Genomic DNA, 14,734 nt, shown 5'->3' on the forward strand with positions numbered 1-14,734 from the left:
CATGTTTAATGGGAACAGTACCATCTTCTTGCTTTGTTTGGAATGACATGCAGAACGTGATCTTAACATTTGTGCTCAGTGATACGGTATTCATTGTGTTCAATAAGGCTATATGTGTATAGCATTGCAGCCTTTAGTAAACAATGCCATCACTTTGAAATTCTGGATATCTCTATCTTCTGACATACAATGTGTTGAACATGGAAAATGTTATCCACCTTTAAAATCAAATACAAACATTTTCTAGAAAAGAAAAATATGGCAGGCGCATATATTTATATAATCTGTTTTCTAAATAGTTTGGAAAAATCACAGGGAAATGTAATAAAACTTTTGGTTTCATCAGTGGATTGTGCTCTCTCCTACCACAAGTCACCACGGACCTTTTACTTACTTTACTTGAAAACATTTCTGCTCTGCCTTTCCACGCAGCTTGAGGCTGCATCAGTTTAAAAACAAAAAGTCACTTTGCCTTTATGTTCTGTGGGGGGAAAAATGTATTAAATATGTTTTTAAAAATTGGCTCAGTTTGGGCATGGGCGTAGCCTGGGGGTTACAGGGGTCTAAATTAAGTAAGTAAATAAGAATATATAACTGACCAATTGCTTCATAAATAACTTGGTTCAGCCCCACCTCTCACCACACATAATGCCTTCCCCTCCCAAAGAATTCCTGGCTACGCCTATAGTTAGGGGCACTTAACCCACAAAACGCAATCTACGCCGTTTTGACGTACTGTTTCTTTAAGAGCAGAGAGGAGGAGGTGAGTGGGGCTGTCAGCTGACAGCGGCTGCTGATGCTTTAACGTAGGGCGAAAACACAGGGCTTTCTCGCGTGCACGATTCTAACTGCGCTTAGTCAGAAGCAAATCCAATTCCAAGCCCAACGGGACTTATCTCTCAGTAAATGTCCTCGGCACAGACTTTTCAATTGCAAGCATACTGCGCAGCGTCATATCCTGAGACCTGGCCTTTCATTGCAGATCCCCGCGCAGCGCGATCCTATTCTGCTCTCCTGTTGGGTGGAATTCCTCCCAGTTTAATATTGCAGAAATGAAGTGATGGGGGGAGGGATGGGAAATGTGCTTTTCTTATTTATGTAGACCGGTTTCTTTCAGCCAGGGGTGGGGCGGAATCCATGTTTATTCTGAACGCAGGAAGCCTAAATAATGCGAGGCACGGCTTGGGATCCGCCGAAGGCGCCTTCGCTTTCCCAATGGGCAGGCGCCATAGGCAAAGGGGGCGGGCAAGGGTGCTTCTCCCCCCGCCTTCCCTTCCAGGGATTGCGATTGGCTGCATGCGGGCTTGTCGCTTCGCTTGCCAGCCTTCTTGCAAGGCTCTGATGAGGGTCAGCAGATGATCTGCAGCCGGTGAGTGAGGCCGGGAAATTTGGGGCAATGTCTCTGGGCAGGTAAGCGAGCGCTGTATGATAGATGCGGCGCATTTAGGGTAGAATTCGTAATAATACAGCGCTGGGGGTGTTTTTTCCTTTTGGTTAGGGGGCTCACTAGCTCAGTCCAGGTGTTGCTGCTGTTTGGAAGGGCCTCATGTTGAGCTCCCATGTTTGTTTTTTAGGATAAAGCAGAGCAATAAAGCGCAAGGTCGCCTCCGTGTGGTTAATGGTTATCGGAAACCTGCCAGAACAGCAATGGTTAATTTCCAAAAGGAAGGGTGCCAGGGGTTGCCCACAACTGGAAGGTGTGTTTCTCAGGGAGAGGGAAGGCTTTTCTTCCAAATCCGCATCTTGTGTGTGTGTGTGTGTGTGTGTGTGTCAGTCAGTGTCAGAAGCTGGTGATGGCTACTGGATGACAAAGGCAAAAGTCATTTTAAAGTATGCTGAGCTCCTGTTCCAGCGTTTGGAAAGCCGAAGGCCCCCACTTGAGGCCTGGCTTAAATTGAAAGGGCAGGCTAAAGCGGGTTTGCTCCAAAGTAAGTTCAAATGAGTTCAGTGGTACATCGTAATAAATTAAGAATGATTTGTGGAACGGGAGGGGAACGCCTAACTTCCTCTTAATCTGCTCCTGATAAATAATAGCACTAGAAAGGAAACCAGCATATGCAAAAGTTAGGAAAGGCCGAAAGGTGCTTCCTTGTTGCACAACTGACTTATAAAAGCCGGGTTAAATCCAGCTTCAATTGACAGTTCTGCGGCTGCATGTTTTGCTTAGGCTTTGGGTAGGTCAGCTTGCATAAGGAAACATTAAAGAACGATAGGTTTTGTAGCTCTCAATCGGTAACGAGGTCCAAGCGGCCCCAGCCTTGCACAGCTCTGGACCCTGTGGCTGAGCAGCAAACCCGCAACGAGAAGTTACAAAAATTCAAGGTATGCAAAATTTGTGTTATTTTAGAGGGCATAAAAAGCGACTGATGATGTGAAAAGCAAACTAAGTCCAAGCTCCCCTAGAATCCCAGATCCACATCAGGCATGCCTCTTTCTTCACTGCCCAAAACACCCTGTCATCAGACTCAGTAGTGCTGTTAAATTCCCAGTAATCTGACTTATAAACTAGAAAGCATATATGCACACACCAGGAAAATGCACAGGTGCGTTGTTGCAGCACACATTTTGTGCACAAATTATAAGCCTGTGTCATAATTCTTCCTTTGAATGCTGTCAGGTCACTATTGCTTAGCTCACTTCTTAGGCAATTGCCTCCTGGTGTGTGTGTGTGTTGTGGGGGGGTATGAGAGAAAGGGGGGAAAGATGTGGCTGCTGTATAGTGAGCCTAGAAATAAAAAGGCCTTGCAGGTTGGGAGGATGCCGGAGGGAGAGAAGAAAGATGGATAAAGGGGTAATGCAAATAGAGTGATGAATGGCACAGCAAGAAAGTAGAGCTGTGCAGTGCTGTAACCCACCCATTTTTGGATCTGGTCCTTCCCATCATCAACATACACACCCCAGCAGTTTATCCATGACTCTTGACACATTTCTTCCTTATTTCTTTTCTAGAACAAGGATGGACAGATACTACACTTGTGGAATATTGGTGTGTTTTTTTAAAAAAATATTATTTTACTAAAACTCCTAAACCCATCAGCTGGAGCCTGGCACAAATAGTGGGTCAGATAAGGAGCAGGGTCAGGCCAGGGTTATTCCTGGGATCATGAAGAGAATCTAAGAGGTCCTTGTTAGCATAAATCCTCTGCATGGCACAGATGCTGCATGTGGATGAATGTTTACTTTATGTGATTGCTGTAACTTTCCCACACAGGAGCTCAAGCTGTAACCTGATCTCCTGTCATGTGATGTTCTTTGTTCTGTTTCTACTTTCACTTTCTTCTGAACTGGAGAGTGATGGCTGAACACACACTCTCTGAATAAACGTAGATTAGCACCTACGATTGTTTGCTGTCTTCTTTACCGAAGCCAGTGGCAGTAGTAAGAATATTGGTGATTTACACCCCAATATTCCAACAGTGGTAGCAGAGTTCTGGCAGAGCTCTGGTTCCGATCCACGGACCTCTGAAAAGCGTAAACTGGCAAGGAGGCCTCAATCTGCAGCAGCTGATCCTGAGGAATTTCGCCTGCTTGGGAGTCACCGGTTCCTGCGTTCCAGGGGAGGAAGAGCACGGACGTCTGCGTTCCTTATCACCGGAGCAGTGAGTAACCGGGACTGATTTATAGCGGCAATAAAACCTCTAAAGCGGCAGCTTAATTGCAGATGCCTGCCGAAAGCCTAATTTGCAGCTTCTTTGTACTTTGAAGTCAGAAGCTAGCAGCACGCTTACAGAAGCAAGATGGCTAAAGCCGGGGATTCAGATCAAACACCCAAGAGTTTGTGTCCTTTGTTAAATGACTCAAATTATGCAACGTGGAGTGTTAAAATGGAATGTGTTCTTATCCGGCAAGGACTTATTGAGTTGATTCAGAACGCACCGCCCGTTTTGCCAGGCCACAGGTGGTTGAATCGCAACGCACAGGCAAGGGCAACAATAGTTCTGCATTTGGACCCATCACAGCTGGTTCATATTCGGAACTTAGATAATGCTTATGATGTTTGGACTCATCTTCGGGACGAGCACCTTAGGTTGCGCGCCGGATCAACAACATTATTCTTTCAGAGATTAATTAATTTGCGTCTGAAGGAGGGAGGAGACTTGAGAGCCCATTTGCATCAGATGCGTCAACTACGCCAGGAGCTAGCTGACAGAAACGTCAATTTGGATGACGACATTTATTGCTTTACAGTGCTAAATAGCCTTCCCAAGTCCTATAATGCTATTGCAGCCCAGCTGGGGGCTCAAGACCCTCAGCAAATGACTGCAGCAGGAATTTATGCTTCATTGCTTAATGAGGAGGACAGGACCCGCGCACAGGCGGAGGCCAACGGGGAGCGCTACTCACCCTCACCTAGTGTATCTGCAGAGACTGCACAAGCCCTTAAAACTGTGGTCAGATGCCAGTTATGCAATATTCCTGGGCACACAGCCAAGACATGCAGACGACCCCAGAAGGACTCAGGAAGTCAACAACAGGCTTCTGGGCCTAAGGGGCGAGGCAGCGGCGGTAGTGGCAGCAGCAGCGGCGGCGGCAGCAGCAAGGGCCCTACAGCACGCAAAATGCTTGTAATGCTCACTCAGCTTGATGACCAAGAAGACGACGGGTCTTATCTGATCATAGATTCGGGATCTTCGCACCATATGGTGAACGACAAGAGACTGTTCCAGACTTTTGAAAAGCTGGACTCCATCGTGTCACAGGCAGATGGCAATTCTTTGAAATCCATTGGAAAAGGAACTATTTTTCTGAAATCTCTAAATTTGAGTATCAGTAATGTGTATCTTGTTCCAGAGCTGAAGCAAAACCTTTTCAGTGTTTCTCAAATTGATGAGAAGGGGTTTGAGCTGTGTTTTCACAAGGGCACCTGTGTGATTTCTAAAGATGGAAAAGTTCTTTTGACGGGACACAGAGACAAAGATAACCTTTTCAGATTATCTTATGATAAAAGTGATGCATGTTTTAATGTTGTTGATGATTGTTTAACAGGTCCAGAGGAGCCTAAGGTGGCAAAGAAGCAACCAAGCAAGAAAGGTCTAACACGTTGTTTCCAGATCGTTTCTGCTCATGTTTTTGGTCCTATGCCGAAGTCCCTTGGCAAGGCCAAATACTATCTTCTGATAACTGACCACTTCTCTAAGTATACGTGGTTTTATCCTCTGCAAAAGCCTCAGCAGGCTATTGTGAAATTTTCTGAATTTCATGCTAAGGTTGAACTGAAACATGGTTGTAAAATTGAATGTTTATTGACCAATGACATTCCTCTTTTTACTTCACAGGAGTTTCAAGCTTTTTTTGATGACAAAGGCATTCACCACAAGTTTGCCAAAACCCAGGCAGCTTGGGACAAAAGCTTATGTGTTAAGGTTAACACTGAGTTAGAAGCAGGCATGCAGGCGCAACTGCTGAGTTCAGGATTGTCTGAACAACTGTGGGCTGAAAGCATCTCATTTTTCCTTTACCAGTGGCTCAGACAGGTTCCTAAAGGACAGAAGTGTTCTCCTTATGAGATTCTGTTCCAACATAAGCCTGATGTGAGCAACACTAAGGTTTTTGGAACCAAAATGTGGGTGGCTTCGCTTGAGGGCAACCCAGTCCAAGGCATTCTATTGGGTTTTGAGGAAGGTCAATACAGAGTTATGTTGTCTTCTTCCAATGAGGTGATTCTTACTCAAGAGGTAGAACACACTCCTACGTCACAAGAAACATATGTTCTTGATGAATTTCCCATAGGTGCCAATGATTTTGATGATTCCTACACTGACACAAGTGGTAGTGATAATGATTCCTTTGCTGAAGGCTCTACCCCGAGTAGCTCTGACACAGGGGAGACAGTCATACACAAAGGAACTCATGCTGTTTTTAACAGACCATCATCAGATGATGAGAAAGTGCTTGAAGCACTAGATCCACTGTTTACCATTGGTATGAGTTCTCCCAAAAGTCCTGAAGGGGAGAATCTCAGTAAACAGGATTTGCACCTCTCACGCAGGTCTGAGAGGATTAGAAGAGGACCCAAGAGGTATTCTCAGGAGTTTGCCAACACAGCAATTGCAAATTTAGCTGTGCTTAGAACTCCAAAACAGGCAGCAGTCACACAGGCTAAGCCACAACAACAGGTTGTCAAACGCAACACTGTTTCTGTCAACAGAGCAACTGCTCTGGTCCCCTGGAAGCCAAAGCTGGTCAATCCAGTCTCAGAGAGTTCCACAGCAGGAAAGTCCTACTTTGTTTATGACAACTGTCTGTTCACTTCTCTTAATGATGCTCTCACATTTGCATCTTTTTCCATTTCAGGATTCAGGGGAGATGTTAGCATAAATCCTCTGCATGGCACAGATGCTGCATGTGGATGAATGTTTACTTTATGTGATTGCTGTAACTTTCCCACACAGGAGCTCAAGCTGTAACCTGATCTCCTGTCATGTGATGTTCTTTGTTCTGTTTCTACTTTCACTTTCTTCTGAACTGGAGAGTGATGGCTGAACACACACTCTCTGAATAAACGTAGATTAGCACCTACGATTGTTTGCTGTCTTCTTTACCGAAGCCAGTGGCAGTAGTAAGAATATTGGTGATTTACACCCCAATATTCCAACAGTCCTGGCCTATAATGCTATGATAGCAGGTTTTGGGATGCGATTCTTGCTATAAGCTTCCCACTGCTGTGAACCTAGCATGTGGTAATAGAACGTCTGCTTTAATGGCAAGCTGGAAAGTTCTAAAATCATAGGCCTGGTTAAGGCCCAGATTTAGAGGCCTGGAATCCATTGGGAAAGAATGGCTGCATAGATAGCAGATTAGAAGTGATTCAAGGACTGGTGAGAACTTTGCTGTGCTGAACAGGTCAGTGCATTGGCAGAAACACCTGTTGGGAAAATCTCCAAGGAAAAACATTTGTTTTCAGAACTAGAAAAGTATTCCTACCAAAATCCATTCCCTAAGTGATCTTTACTCAGCAGCCTATTTTATTTTAAGGAAGCTTTACTTTTTACAAACAGCTGGGAGTAAAGAAGCTCTTTCTACTCTTCCCCTAAAATCCCCCAGTAGATTCTGATCTGCCTTTGGTCTCCTCTGCTCTAGATCACCCCAGTGTCCTGAGCTGAAAACAGTCAGTAGTTCTCATTGCCTGTGCTAATTTTGCTTACAGGAAATTCCCAGATCCCAGGAGCAGAGCATCTCCTCTGCACGCAGAAATTCCCAGTTTCCATTCTTGGCATCTGCAGGTAGATTTGGGAATGTCCCTTGCCTGTACCCTGGAGATTCACAGCCAATCAATGTTGACAGTACTGGGCCGGGTGGATCAATGGTCTGCCTTGGTATAAAGCAACTTCCTGTGTGTCTATTCAAATTAGTTTGGCTGGGTTTTCTATTACTTCAGGCAGAATCAGGGCAAGGTCTTAGAAGCACAGACACAACTGGCCTTCCTGCAACCATTGCTGTAGTAGAGCTGTCACTGTCATGACAATCTCTGGTAACCTGATTGTCAGTACAGCCCTGTCTCTGTGACTAGAGCATTTACTTATTTTTAAGTATTGTAAAGTATGGGTGAATGTAGCACTGTAAAAAAAAAGGGGGGGTAGTATAGGGTTTCCTGGCCCTGCACAGTTATTCATTGTCCTTTCAAGATCACTTTCTTTTGAGGAAAAAATGGGAACTCGTTTTTGGAAAGTATGTGACTTGAACACATTCAAGAAGATGCTGTTTTCTATGTTTCCCTTAGAAACGAAACTGAGAACCTTTTGGCATTTAAGGGCCAGTCTCACTTCTCCATTGACTAATATGGGGCAGTAGTTGCAAGGTTAAGGAACTGATGCCTGTCCTATTCATGTCTGTTAAAATTAGTACAGCTGTTGATGTTGGATCAGGGTGGGTACCATAGTAATGGTAAGCAGTCTGCCACTTGTGAAGAGGATAAGAGTATGTAAACTGCTGCAGTTTCTACTGTTTGAAATATTGATTCATATATACGGTACCTATGCATGAGACATTTTTTCATTTCTTCACTTGCTGTCTTTCTCATGCTCACACACATTCTCTTTCCCCTGCCCCAGCAGTTAGGCTTGAAGAAAAGATAATTCCTATAAAGAGGGGGGGGGGGTAATTTTTGTGGAGAGCCAGTGGCGTTGCAAGGTGGGGGCAGGGGGGTGTTGCCCCCGGGTTCCAAGTCTGGGGGGTGACAAGAAGGCACTCCGCGGGGTGCTTGCCCTGCCGCCTTGCCACAGGCATGTCGGCGCGAGCAGCCATTGCGCCGCCGCAGCCACATGTAGAGGATCCTCCGTGGCTGCAGCCGCGAGTAGAGGATCCCGCCACTGTCCGTACGGCGTTCGAGCAGCGCTGGTGGCAAACCGCTACGTACAATGCATGCAGTTGGAACAAGAAGGGATAGGTGGTTTGGGGTTTAAGTAATGGATTGCATATTGAGGCTCCCAGCCCTCAGAAAGTGAATCATGAAGTTCTACAGAATGGGTGGGTGAGGATAAGGAAACGACACATTTGCATGGGGAGGCAAAAAACGAAATGTTGACTGTGATGCAGTGAAATAGTTCCCTTTTCATTAGTTAAGAGGAATCTGTGTTGCCATCTTCTACTGTCAAGTCGCTAAAGCCAGTTTTCATTGGTGAGTTGTGAAGTTGTTTGTTTGTTTGTTTTTTAGCCCAAACTGTTCTCTTTGGGCAAAATGATATAGAAATTCTGGGTGAAAACGAGAAACAAACTCCTCCATTGAAACTGGGAAATGTTGTATCACACTAGCAGAATGGGTAAGTAAATTCAATATTTGAAGGAAGAAGAATGCAAATGGAAGGAAACAATGGAAGTGGTTGTGAAGTTTCACAACGGTGGTTTGATCTTACTATTTTTGACATGACTGTTTTGTAAGATCGGTTTGAGATGACAAGTGGTTGGCATTGCCTTTAGAGCAGCTATGTAGCATTGTTGGAAAATGTGCTAAATATTTGCTCTTATTTACACTTTTGACAATGGAAATAATAATCCAGTATTAGCCACAAGGGGGCATGACGTTGACACAGAATCGGCATCAGCTGTTGTTTTACTGTTGCTGCTGTGTTCGTATGGTACTTATAAAAGTAGTTATTAGCCATTCTGTCCTTTGGGTAGCTCCACTAAAATTTGGCTTGATAGGACTGGCTAAGGAGAAAGTTAGCTTTCTACTCGTAACAGGTAAGAATATAGACCCTCTATGTCTGTGTTGTTCTTGTCGCTGAGCTATTAAAGCAAATACCACTCAGGTATTATTAATATAAAGTTTTTATAACTATGTAAATTTATTATTTCTGAAGCTTGAGGAGCCACGAACCTTTATTATGAATGACATTTTTTACTGTAGCAAGTGAGTAACATCTCTCTTGAATTTTCTGTTTTCATATCTTTTTCTCTTGAACGTGAAATACTTCACTGTTTGCTTGGAAGAGGAGCAAGATGTTACCAAGCAAAATGTAATCCTAAGAAGTAGTGAAATACCATGAAGAAATCTGATTCCTTTCTTAGTTTCTTAATGATTAAAGTTAGCCTCTTCCACTGTTTTGCTGCGGTACACTTGACTGACTTGGAACTTATCATGGTAAAAGTATTTGGCAAGCTCTACTTGACTTTGTCCAACATATTCTGAAAAAAGAAACAAATATTTCTTTTGGTCTTTTCTAGCGAAACTCATAACCAAATTCCAGATTTTTACCCCAGCCTTCCAAAACCAGCAACAAAGAATAGACAAAAATGTTTTGGGGCTTGAAAAAGAGCTGAGATTACAGTGGTACCTTGACTTACGAACGACTCGACAACCGAATTTTTCGACTTACGAATGGGGCTAATGGCCGTGCGCTTACGAATGTCTTGACATCCGAAAGGAAACCGCGGAGGTTTTAGATAGGGATTTTTCGACTTACGAATTTTTAGATAGGGTTTTTCGACTTACGAATGCATTCCTATGGGAAATCGCGTTTACAATGGCATTTTTCGACCTACGAATTTTTCGACCTACAAAGGTGCCTTCGGAACGGATTGAATTCGTAAGTCGAGGCACCACTGTATAGTGAGTCTCAGCAGTTCAATACCTGCTTGACTTGGGAATGAGAAGCACTTTAACTCAGTTGGATTTACTTTTGAGTTGGCATGTATAGGCTGGCAGTGTAATAGTGTGATCCAAGAAGATCCATTCAAACTTTACCTCAGAAGCAAACTATGGCAAACCACTCTTCTTCCAGCTCTTTCATTTTCCCTCCCTACTTAAGAATATTGGCCTAATAGCAGCTGCCTTGAAACTGAGATTTTTTTGTTAAGGGTGGAGAGCCCTTCCGGCTAACCTGTTCTCTAAGGAGATGCAGATCAAAGTACTAATTCACTTGTTGTGATCATGTTGATTTTTAAGAGAATTCAAACAGTGGGAGTACAGTAAAGTGACATGAATTTTGATCCTATACTAATAGCAAGGGACGCGGGTGGCACTGTGGTCTAAACCACTAAGCCTAGGGCTTGCCGATCAGAAGGTCGGCGGTTCGAATCCCCCAATGGGGTGAGCTCCCGTTGCTCGGTCCCAGCTCCTGCCAACCTAGCAGTTTGAAAGCACGTCAAAGTGCAAGTAGATAAATAGGTACCGCTACAGCGGGAAGGTAAACGGTGTTTCCGTGTGCTGCTCTGGTTTGCCAGAAGCGGCTTTGTCATGCTGGCCACATGACCCGGAAGCTGTATGCCGGCTCCCTCGGCCAGTAAAACGAGATGAGCGCCACAACCCCAGAGTCATTCGCGACTGGACTTAACTGTCAGCAGTCCTTTACCTTTTTTTTTTTTTTACTAATAGCAAACCCATCCTTCAACTGTGGATCCTTATGTTACCAAATCACAACCACCCAGAATTGATGGAGCCTCAAGCGTTTGTAGAATAAAACCCCCAAACAGCTCAATTAGGACATCCTCAATGGCTATGGAATGTTGATTGCCCCAGAATGGAAAATAGTTAGGTAGCTTGTCATTCAAGTTGCACCTGTTAATACAGTATTTCCTTCTTCTGTGCAAAGGTGCAGGAGCCCTGCCATCTTTTGCCAGACTACCCGTAAAATAGACTATCATTTAAGATGGCATGGTTGGCTGCCAGGAACACTTTACAACTGCAACATTTTGTTGCAGTTCTTACTTGCCCTACACTATTTGAACTCGTAACTGAATACCAATATTTGAAGATTTGCATTCCTGTAGGATAGTTTACTCCCTCTCTTCTCTGGTCATAGATTTGCAATTGTATAGAAAGGAGAAGACCACCTGCTTTAGAACATATTAAGCAGTTATTCTGTCAGCCTTTCCCATCTAGATGAAAAGTTCTCTGCCATAGTTATCCATTTTGCATTGTTCTTAAACTGATCTATTTTTTCTTTCTTTTTGTAATTTTTGGGCTCTTTTTCTCATATTTTATACATCACATTGGGGCATATATGGGAGGTGATAAAGTAATAATAATAATAATAATAATAATAATAATAATAATAATAATATATTCGGGAGAAACTGTATTGGTTGTTGCGAACACTTTTGAGAGTCACGCTTCTAAGTATGTGAGGACAACAAAAATGTTACTCCCCACCCCACTGGATTTCACATTGCTAAATAATAATGTTTGCTGTGTTCCCACAGGATTCAGGACCATAAAACTTTTTTTCTAGTTTAATTTTTCATCAGCTCTTTTTTAGAGCAATAAAGCAAAAACGAAAGAAACAGATTCCTAGTGAAAGTGTTCCCCTGCTCTATATGATACCAAAGGTGTAAAAAAAAAAATTGCTTACAGGCAGTCAGGTTGAAGAGATGATGCAAAGTTTAGTATATCTGTACAGTCCAATGAAGAAGGGACTTGGCATTTCAGGAAGAAAACGGTGTCTTGGATGCCCTTTCAGGCTGGCTGTTCACTAGTCCCCATTCTGCACGGCTGTGGTGGCCTGATAACATTGTCTGTTTCCTCATCCATTGAGAAAATTCTGCCATTGTTTTATAAGTGTGCCTGAGTGGCTGACTGGTTTTTATATGGGTGGAACTAATGCATCCTTCTCCCTTTTGCTACAATAGAATATTGCCATTTCTCCCCCTCCACCAATCTATTTGTCTCTGAATTCTAAACCTTTGATTAGCTGTTCTACTTTGGACAGCTGTCACTGGAGTGTTCTAATAGATTGCCAAGAAAAGGCGATGTATTTGTTAGCCTTTTCAGTACAGAGGCACAGCTTACATTGCACATGACTCCCTTTAGAGTTCATAAATGTAATTTCCACTGTGAGTTAACAATGCTTTCTCTTGCATACTTTTTCTAGTATTAAACCATATCTAGAAATAATGCTAGCTAGCATCAACTGAGCATGAAGGGAAGGGGGAACTGGATTTGCTTCCCAGTGCAGCATTGTCCTGTGTCCAGTGGTCCATTACACATTGATTGATAAAGTGTCATTTCTGGGCATGGTGCTTTACAAAGTATAAAAGGAGAGGTCCCTGCCCAGAGGAGCTTACAATCTGAAATTCAGTACTGAGGAAGGCAAAGGATATAAAGGCAGTGGCAGCTCAATACTTTTGCTTTACGTGTATTTAGGCTTTGTTATTGTAGGATAGAAGAGCCTTTTTTAATGCTGAGGTGTGAAGTTAAACGCACAGGGCGGGGGAACGAAAGGGAAGATGGCTGTGGTGGATGTCACCTGTTTCTGTTTCTGACCAGTCACCAGGCAGACTGACTCCAGCTGCAAAATTGGCTCCTGTTGTGGAAGGAACCAGATACCATATTTGCTGTGAGCCCTGCAAAGACCTGCTTTGCTGGCTTTCAGATGCTCTGCTTGAAACCATGGAGTAGAGCTGCCAGTCTGTGAAGACAATACTCAAACAATCCCGAACGCCTTGCAAGTCGAATGCTTCGGCTCCCGAACACCACAAACCCGGCATTGAGTGTTCCGGTTTGCGAGCGTTCTTTGGAACCCGAACTTCCAGTGCAGCTTCCGATTGGCTGCAGGGGCTTGGTTTCCAAACGTTTTGGAAGTCGAACGGATTCCATTCAACTTCCGAGGTACGAACCTGTACAGTGGTATCTCAGGTTAAGTACTTAATTGGTTCCGGAGGTCCGTACTTAAACTGAAGCATACTTAAACTGAAGTGAACTTTCCCATTGAAAGTAATGGAAAGTGGATTAATCCGTTCCAGATGATGAAAAACACCCCCTAAAACAGCAATTTAACATGAATTTTACTGTCTAATGAGACCATTGATCTATAAAATGAAGGCAATAATCAATGTCCTGTACCGTACTATAAAATAAATTAGACAGTATTGTAGATGAAAAAAATTAACATTTACGTGGTATCTCAGGTTAAGTACTTAATTGGTTCCGGGGTGCCATTCGCACCCCGAAAAGTACTTAATCCGAGCGGCGATAGCGCGTGCGCGTGAAGCGTCAATAGAGCACTTCTGTACATGCGCAAAGTGCGCAGATCGCTTCTGTGCATGCGGTGCGGCGGTGTACTTAAACTGAAAGTGCTCAAACTGAAGCGTACTTAAACCAAGGTATGACTGTATAAGGCAGGTTCTGGTGTGCTAGCAGCTAGAATGGCTCAGCTAGATTTCTATTTGGCTTTGCATCCGCAAATTCTGGTAGCTGGTCAAAAGGGTGAAATTCTAATTGGGCCAGTAGCATTATGGCCGGACAGTAACCCTAGAGATGTGGCTCCAGTGCAATACTCATATTGCCTGTAATGTGAGAAACAGCCCTTGGGTAGTTCTTACCATTGCTGCCTTCTAGTTACACATTTTCTCCTTTGCATAAAAGCACCAACAAGGTCTGTCTTGTTATAGGGAAACAAAGCATGCCCGACTTCCTTCAGCGATTGTTCTCTCCAAGGCTAGCATTGGGACGTGGGAGAGAGTAGAGGCTTCAGAGGTCATCCTGCTCTGAGTTGAAATGTGTGACTAACAGCCGGGCTGCATTGTATAGATCTGTAATGCTTGAAAATCAATTTAGAACTAGGTTAAAGAAAAGTTCAGCCTGCTTTTGCAGCAGAAAGCACTTCTTTGCTGCACGAACTCTGTGTACACTTGGAATTGCCATTGATTTAACTTTGGTCTCTCCAGCTGCAGCTGGGCTTACGCAGGACGTCTCTAAAAAAGTAATTCTGCTTCTGCAGCTGCTGATTGAAAACCCTTTCCTTTCCGGTATGACTTGTATAGGTTTCTCCTTTCGAAGTCCTGTTTGGAATTAACCAGGTACTCTCTGTAATTGCAGGGTTTGGTGAGAAGGAAATGAAAGAGTGCCATTTCCCAACCCATCTGCTTGTGTACTTTCTTGTCTCAGTTGTTGGTGACTGCTTGGGCCCTCAGTCTTTCATCTCCCTCCTATGCAATTAGAATTATGTGATAGAGAGAGTGGGGATGAGTACCTGTATACTTGAAGGAGCATCTCCACCCTCATCGTTCAGCCCGGACACTTGAGGTCCAGCTCTGAGGGCCTTCTGGCGGTTCCCTCACTGAGGTTACAGGAAACCAGGCAGAGGGCCTTCTTGGTAGTGGCACCTGCCCTGTGGAATGCCCTCCCATCAGATGTCCAGGAAATAAACAACTACCTGACTTTTAGAAGACATCTGAAGGCAGCCCTGTTTAGGGAAGTTTTTAATGTTTGATGTTTTATTGTGTTTTTAATATTCTGTTGGGAGCCATCCAGAGTGGCTGGGGATGTCCAGCCAGATGGGTGGGGTAGAAGTATTAT

The 14,734-nt window shown here is 43.9% G+C and overlaps 1 protein-coding gene across 12 annotated transcripts in view; it reads left to right on the forward strand.

Annotated features, from left to right (window-relative positions):
• The first annotated feature begins 778 nt into the window (after positions 1–778).
• CPVL (carboxypeptidase vitellogenic like) overlaps positions 779–14,734 on the forward strand; it is a 60,992-nt gene continuing 47,036 nt past the window's right edge. The window contains exons 1-3 of one of the 12 annotated variants that reach the window (XM_088654201.1): positions 1,326–1,369; positions 1,575–1,697; positions 8,559–8,617. The gene's annotated coding sequence lies outside the window, so the exon portion shown is untranslated. Of the gene's footprint in view, positions 903–1,325; positions 1,411–1,574; positions 2,323–2,949; positions 2,987–8,558; positions 8,618–8,653; positions 8,760–9,070; positions 9,181–14,734 lie in introns of those variants that run through there. The other 11 variants (XM_088654208.1, XM_088654206.1, XM_088654200.1 and 8 more) reach the window with 11 other exon arrangements.

Source organism: Zootoca vivipara, chromosome 11 (genome assembly GCF_965207765.1).
Source record: "Zootoca vivipara chromosome 11, rZooViv2.hap1.1, whole genome shotgun sequence".
In the NCBI taxonomy this organism is placed as follows: domain Eukaryota; kingdom Metazoa; phylum Chordata; class Lepidosauria; order Squamata; family Lacertidae; genus Zootoca; species Zootoca vivipara.